This window comes from Python bivittatus, unplaced genomic scaffold (assembly GCF_059951505.1).
Source record: "Python bivittatus isolate LINGU-HERP-01145 unplaced genomic scaffold, Pbiv_v1 ctg000960_np1212, whole genome shotgun sequence".
Classification (NCBI taxonomy): domain Eukaryota; kingdom Metazoa; phylum Chordata; class Lepidosauria; order Squamata; family Pythonidae; genus Python; species Python bivittatus.
The window spans coordinates 6,769,059-6,776,541 of NW_028277124.1; the positions used below are offsets into that span (position 1 = coordinate 6,769,059).

Sequence of the window (7,483 nt, forward strand, 5' to 3'; positions counted from 1 at the left end):
TCAAAGAAGTCAAGATGGCAGCTGCAACTGTGCAGTCAAAGCCACATCCCTTTCTTACGTTCCCTGCCATCTGTGGAATCACCACAAAATGCCCTGGAGAAAGAGATCAAGTTCTTTTTCCTTAAGTGGCCAATCAGCTGAGCATCTCAGAGAAGGGAGATTCGCCTCCACACCCCACCACCCTGCTCAGCTAAGGAGAAACTAGCTGTAATAGTGGAAGGAAATTTGCAGAGACTCTCCCTCCCAGCTGCTGAGTTGTAATCTCAGAAGAACAGGACCAAGGAGGGCAGATGACTAGGGAAGCCCACCCACATCTACCCACAGGCCAGAGGATTTCAGAGGACCAATGAACTGCAGATCCTGGTTTGGATGTAGACACACTATTTTGAATTTAAGCAAAGCAAATTCTTCCAATCTTCTTTGCCCAAGAGGTTTATTTCTTTCCCCACATTATGGTGCCTGGTCAGATTTTATGGTGTTTTGAAGCTGTATGAAAAACTTCAGCAACAACTTTGACAAAGACAATTGTGTGGCCTTTCTGAAGTTGATGAATTCCAGGTGTGTAGGACTACACGTCCCATAATTCTCAGCATGGCTATTGCCTATTCAAGGCAGGCATCATCTTCAGGAAGGCTGCAACTATACAAGGGGTGCAAAACTATCATTCTATCGTTTCACCTTCAAGATACTGAAAAAGCAATTGTTACCCAGCCTGTTAGCATCTGTAATTGAAAAAAAAATGCACTAAGTCTGTAAAATTGTACCTGCTCTGCCATTTCCATTTAAATTGTTTGAGCACTGTTTTAGAACACCATAGGCTGGCATTGTACTACATGCTTATCTTGGTTACTGAATTAACCCAATTTCCTGGATTCACACCAGGGGTTTGCTGTTAATTTGTTTTTTTTTTAATATAATTTTTATTAAGAACTTTAATTACAATAGTAAAAACTAATACAAACTAAAGTTAGAGAAAGAGAATGGAAAGAAAGAATAAAAAGTGCAGGACATAAAGAAAAAGAAAGAAGAAAAAGAAAAGAAAGAATATAATAAAGAAAAAGAAATATATAAAGAAGTGACTTCCAACCTTCATCACAACAAATATAAACAAATTTAATAACTCTTCACCCCCATAAGGTTAAACAGATATCTCTTCATCCCATATCCCATCCCTTATCTATAAAAAAATCCATAAAACATCAACTTTTCGATCCTGGTGTCAGCAAAAAGTCTGTAAAGGGTTGCCAGAACATTGCAAAACAAAGTCTTATTTTAACTTTGATCAAATAAACCAGCTATATATTCCTTTCTTTTACTTCTAACAGTCTTAATCTTTATTTCAATCAAATATTGTTGTAGGATTTGATTTCTCTTCAATTCTTCTTTATGCCATCGCACAGATTTCTTCAAGGCTCTTTTGTAGATCCAATAAGAGAACATTTTCCAGGTCATTCTCTTGGTTTATCATTTGTATTTCCCTTTTAATTTTTAAACTTCTGCCAGTTTCTTTTGTATCTCCAATAAAGTATCCTTTTCTAAATCATTCTCTTGGCCTGTCATTTGTAGTTCCATTTTTGGTACTTTCTCTGTCTTGTCAGACAAAATTTGCCCCACATCTGTCATTCTTTCATTAACATCTTTTAGACTTAATCTGTCCATAAAAGCAGACATCATTACTGACAGTGTTGATATCGTAGTTACTAATTTCTGGCTCCATTCTTTAAAGATCTCCTTTAATATTTCTGATTTTATAACATTTTGTGTCATTTTGTAAGTCCCAATATTAAATGACATCAAGACAGACTTATATTTTTTTTCTTCTACTTAAAATCTTTATTTCCCTCTAGTGTCCAGTTTCTAAAATCATCACTTACCTTTTGTTAAGACTTGCAATAGCTAGGATGGCCAAAATAATTCTGTTTCCCACGAGAAGTTGTTTATTTTTTATAGCTAATTCTAAAATCTTATAGTATAATATTCCAAATTTATCTGGACCCTTAATCCATTTATAAATTTCTTAGATCAAAGTCTTATTTAACTTTTTGCTGTTTATTTCAAGTTCTTTAAGTTCTTAAGCTTATAATTAATTTTTTTTTGTTCAGAGTTGAAGATGAACTCATTCGATGAAGACTTTTCAAACTTGTCATTCCTGTCTGATTCAGCTGGCACGGCACAGCGAACGCCACTGCTCAGTTTCACCTAGTCAATTTCATCACCCCAGGCGCTAGCAGCGGAAAAGGGGATGTTAGCCAAACCGTGAACTAATTGTCAACAGGTGGCGGCGGTTAACTTCGGCTGAGAGTGGATACATTGTATCACCACCGGCTTCCCTCGAGTGCTGCAGACAAAGGGAAGTGCAGCGGCTCAGAAGCACAGCGATCAGCGAGCGATTACGAACTCCTGGCTTTACGCGCAACAGGAAAACCCAACAAAGGCAACAACCACACAAACAATAGACAGCAATCAAGAAGACAAAAGAACTGGACTGAATCTGCCATTTGGGCGAGGGGGGATTACTGCGGGTAATCGGTAACTAGGCAACGGGGCAAAGCGCGGGAACGGGGAAACTATAAAACACCATGTAAGTTATGCCAAGCCAATCCTGGCTTTGTCTGTACCTACCTACGTTACACTCTAGTAAACTTCTTTGCTGAACCTGCGTGTCATGAGAGTTTCATTGGAGCTGAACAGGGTAAACCTTACAGTTCCAAGGTCTCTAATAGCTTTAAGATGGTAAATAGGCAATTTCTGAAAGTGATTAGAAAGTGAGGTTTGCAAATTTAGTGTCCTTTAAACAGCTCCACTGCAGTTGCGAACAAGATGGCTGTGTCAGGTTCAGCCCAAGAAACTCAGCGAGATAATCCAGGAACAGTTCAGTTACTTTATTAGCTTACACTTATTGGACAGACTCTCGCCAGACTAACTCTAACCCTCAACAACAGCAACTATAACCCTGAACCCCTTAGGGAGGGGCCAGTCTCCTTCTCTTCACTTTCACATGCTCCAGCTGAGGGCTGAGGAGATGCTTGGAATGCCTCCCCCCTCCCTATGACCTTGGATCTCCATGCCACGATCCTCCTCGCTCATGCCTTCCATCACAGGCTGATACCCTATCTCCCAGCACTCAAACTCATGGAAAACTGCTGTTCTATGGTCTCCTCACAAGGAGAAACCATCCAAAGCACATGTGGGTGATCTCCCATCCTCTCCTTATCCAGAGAGGTTACAAGGTGCCGGTGTACTCACTGGTTCCTTGGTCTTTGCTGATGTCATCGCCTCTGCTTTTGCAGAGCTGTCTTCAGTTCACCATACCTCCCCCAGAAGTTGAGTTTGCTGTCAATTTAATAAGGTGGGCCTCTCACTTGCAAAATGTTATAGCAGGCTACGTAAATCAGAGTCCCTGCATAGTGTGGCACTATAAAACTATAGCAAATAAATAAAGAACATTTCCATAAAATATAATCTGACAGATCAGAAATATGCAAAATGACAACTTTTTAAAGCTTTCTTTTATGCTTAATCCATTATGCTGGGTCTGGTTAATTGCTTTGATGTGTCTGGGTTTTTGCTTTCCTGAATAAATTCTTATTTGGAAAGAAGAATGTTTTTTTAAAAATGCTAGTGGAACAGTGATAATACCCAATATCATCTCCATATTTCTTTCAAAATTCAAGTACAACATCTCCTAAATTCAACTTAAATCTCAATATTAAACCTGCTCCCCAACTGGGTTCCAGTCTCAAGTGCTGAAATAAACTTATAAATCAACTGAAGTCTGGTAAAGCTCCAGGCAATGATTTTATTACTGCTGAAATATTATGTGATAATTTGGAATGGTGGACCCCGTTCTTGTGTCACTTATATTGATTGTACTGCATAAGTACCAGAAAACCAGGGTCTAGCCATCATAGTGTCCATTTATAAAAAGGGCACTGGAGACCTGCCTCCTAATTATAGGCCTACTGGCCTCTTATGTATAATAAACAAGCTCTATATCAGACACTTTACAACAAATTAGTCAACTAGATTAACCTAGAGCACATACTGGCAAACGAGCAAGTGGGCTTTAAGGCTGGACATTCTATCTATGGACATACCCATATACTGGCATCTGGCCAAAAAATACATATCTAAAACAGGCTCAGGATTATATACTGCATTTATTGATTTTATGTCTGTATTCGATCTAGTTCCCAGAACAAGGCTATGGACTAAACTTATAAACACTGCCACAGATAGATGGCTAGTGTTGCTAATGCATAATCTTTATGAGAACTCTAAAATCAAAGTTTGATACAGTATGCAAGGCCACCATACAAATGAGATTCCAACTTGCAAAGGAGTGAGACAAGGATATATCTTAGCTCTCCTGCTGTTTAATCTGTACATAAATCCATTGGTGGCCAAAATAAATCAGTTAGAATGTCATCCCCCAAAACTAGCTAACAAACATATTGCAACTTTTTTATCTGCAGATGACATAGTACTTCTATTACAAACCTCAATGGGACTTAAACAAGCCCTGAATGCTCTGTCTAATTATTACTCTGAGGAAGCACTCAAGATCAAGTATAACAAAACTAAGATCCTGATCTTTGCAAAGAGACCTAAATTGCACACCTGGAGGGTAAATGGCCAGAGTATTGAACAAGTGAAATCCTTTAAATATCTGGGCATGGTTTTCCACAGTTCCAACAAATGCAGTGCACACTAAAATCATGTTACACAACATGCTCCAAAAACAGTAGCTGCAATTACTGTAAATCTTTTCATTTCACCAGAGGAGCACAGCATATCCCAGCAGCGCTGAAGCTGTATTCAGCTAAGGCTCTTGTGCAACTACCGTTTGGTACCCACACAATGTATCAAAGACCTGAAAGCCCAAGAGGACCAGCCTGCTCTGCCCAAGGACATTTTTCTGAGCAGTCAAGCCCCCTTTTACAAACCAGTGAAATGCTTTCATCACGTAACAGTCTCCAAATTCCAAAGAGCACTAACTTCAACACTCTCCCCCCAGCAGTTTTTGGAGGGCTGATATAAAAAAGTCCCCTTTGAGCTAATTTGGTGCCCCTGTGGACAAGGGGCTATTGGAACCACAGCTCACATCCTGTTATCCTGTACCCTCGATAAGGATCCCAGGACCTGCCTTATAATTCCTTACCTGTAAAACCCCCGGGAAACTCTGATCTTTTCTATGCATAGTTGTTGTTATCAGATCAATACAATTCAGTCTCCTTGAACACAGCCAAATTTTGTTATACTGCCTGTAAAATTAGACAGACTTTGCCCACAGAAGAACCCACTATCAACTGTAACATCTTATCCTGTTTTGTTTTTTATTTATTTTTATTTTTAAATGTGTTTCTATCTTTAACTCTGGTCTGTGACTGCAATAAAAAATTTATTCTATTCAACATGAATATCAGATGTAGGTCCACTTTGGTTTATGAGACTGTAAATTTAAACTACATTAAAAATATGAATCATGATGAACATATCTTTTCTCTTAATGACTTTCTTTAGTCAACTAAAATATTTCTCATTCTAAATATGTCTTTGATAGTAACTCTTCCAATATTTGTCCTTAAAAATGCCTACTGACTTGCTTCTGATTTTTTGTGTACTGACCATTCTATCTGTTTTCTAGAAATATAAATATGGGTTTCTCTCTCTTTTTTGGGACCTGAAAGATTAATGTTTGAACATATACTATAGCCTCAGTATTTGTTTTCAACAGCAAGCAGTTCTTGCTACATTGGGTCTGGATCTGAGACCAACAGTCTGGGGCTACAGATGAGCTGTTTGCTATAGCAGTTGAGTCCACTGTGTTCATAATCCGTAGCAGACCAGAACTCTGGAGCCTTCTGCAGTAATAGATGAATTGGTTTGGATTTGTTTGGCCTTAACCTGCTTTGTTCCTTCATTTGAAACCAAAGCACAAAAGGTAACAAAAAGTGTGATAAATAAAAATGCGTTCCATAATCCAACTCTCTTACCGTATCAATAAATCCTTCTCTTGCCCCAGGTTCCTCTCACTTCCAAAATCCATCCCCTCCCTGCTTTGTCCTCCTCCTCTTTTCCCTTCCTCTTTTCTCCTCCCATACTCCCCCTCTGAGAGCTTCCCTCCTCTGTAATCTTTGCCAGCCTGTCCTCTGCCATCCCATTATTACTGGTCAACTTTCCTTAACAAGGATAATCCCCCCAAATTTAACAAGGATCTTGCATGTGGTCCTCGAAACCCCTCCAGCATACCTCAAATTATACATTGGACCACAGACTACCAAATAGGCAGGATTTTCAGAATATGCTAAACCACAAATCACAACAATAAGCTGTCATGCTCTAGCCACTAGGTCTTTAAATAATTGAGTTAAGGATGTGGTGATGACACAGCTAATAGGATTGCCAGAAGTCCTGGGACTAAGATCTTACAATTCAGGTACAGAGTCCAGGAGAACCCATTGGATTAGAATAGAAAAAGGTTACTGTTGTATGTCTTAGTGATGAAGAGTAATGGACTTGGGAATAGGGTAAGATATTCAGAAGCCAAACATAAAATTAGCCTCCCTTGTTGATTCTGGGGCTGACCTGGAAATTCTGAAAAAGAGTAAATTATATTTTTAAGCTGCTTCTGCTACATTGTTCTCATAATATTTAATGCTTCTGGCAAAACAGATTGGATCCTATATTTAGCCACTACCATATATAATTTCCTCACATTCATGGATTGTGGTCATTTGCTCTTCAAAATTATAATGTACACATTATCAAATGGATTGCAATTAGAAATCCATACCTACAATTGACAAATGTTAGATACAAAAACCATCCCATTTTTGGTAATCATTCGCCAGTTACATTGTCAGTGAACAAGACTCATTTTGAAAGCAGCAATTCATTCTCTACAATCTTTTCTTAACACAATTTTTAGCCTGCAATTTAGATGATAGGAAAATTATAACCTTCATAAGCTATATCTTGCAATATAAACGTTACTCAATTAAGCCAGTAAGGGAACTCTGGAAAACACAATGCTTCCTCCCTTTATCATTGCCTTAAAATTCATTGGGTCATAATGTGAAGGAAATGGGGCAAATAAGTGTATGCTAGCATAAATAGAAAGAAATCAAAAGCAACAGAAAAGCCTAACTGGGAGCATATGGATTAGAGAATTTTAGAACAAGCTATTGTGGCATGTATGAAGGAGGGCACAAACAAATGAATTTTAAACTATAACCTGAAACATAAAATGGAAGGAATGCCGTCCTAAGAGGAAACCACCTCCACTGAGTCAGTTCTTCATTCCCCCTTCCAGTTTAGTTTGTTTAATCTTTGCTTTGTCTTTTGCTTATATTAATAATGTGGAGGATGTTCTCATTATTTTTATTTATTTATTTTAAAAGTTTAAACTGCCCAATAGCTGAAGGTCTCTAGGCAGGGTACAATAAAACACGCTAAATATTGCACATTTACTTGAAAAGAC

The 7,483-nt window shown here is 38.4% G+C and overlaps 1 long non-coding RNA gene across 1 annotated transcript in view; it reads left to right on the plus strand.

Annotated features, from left to right (window-relative positions):
* LOC148213619 (uncharacterized) overlaps positions 1-2,590 on the plus strand; it is a 32,550-nt gene extending 29,960 nt beyond the window's left edge. Inside the window, exon 3 of the long non-coding RNA XR_015794252.1 lies at positions 2,103-2,590. This is a non-coding gene — a long non-coding RNA (uncharacterized LOC148213619). The remainder of the gene's footprint in view (positions 1-2,102) is intronic.
* The last annotated feature ends 4,893 nt before the right edge of the window (positions 2,591-7,483 follow it).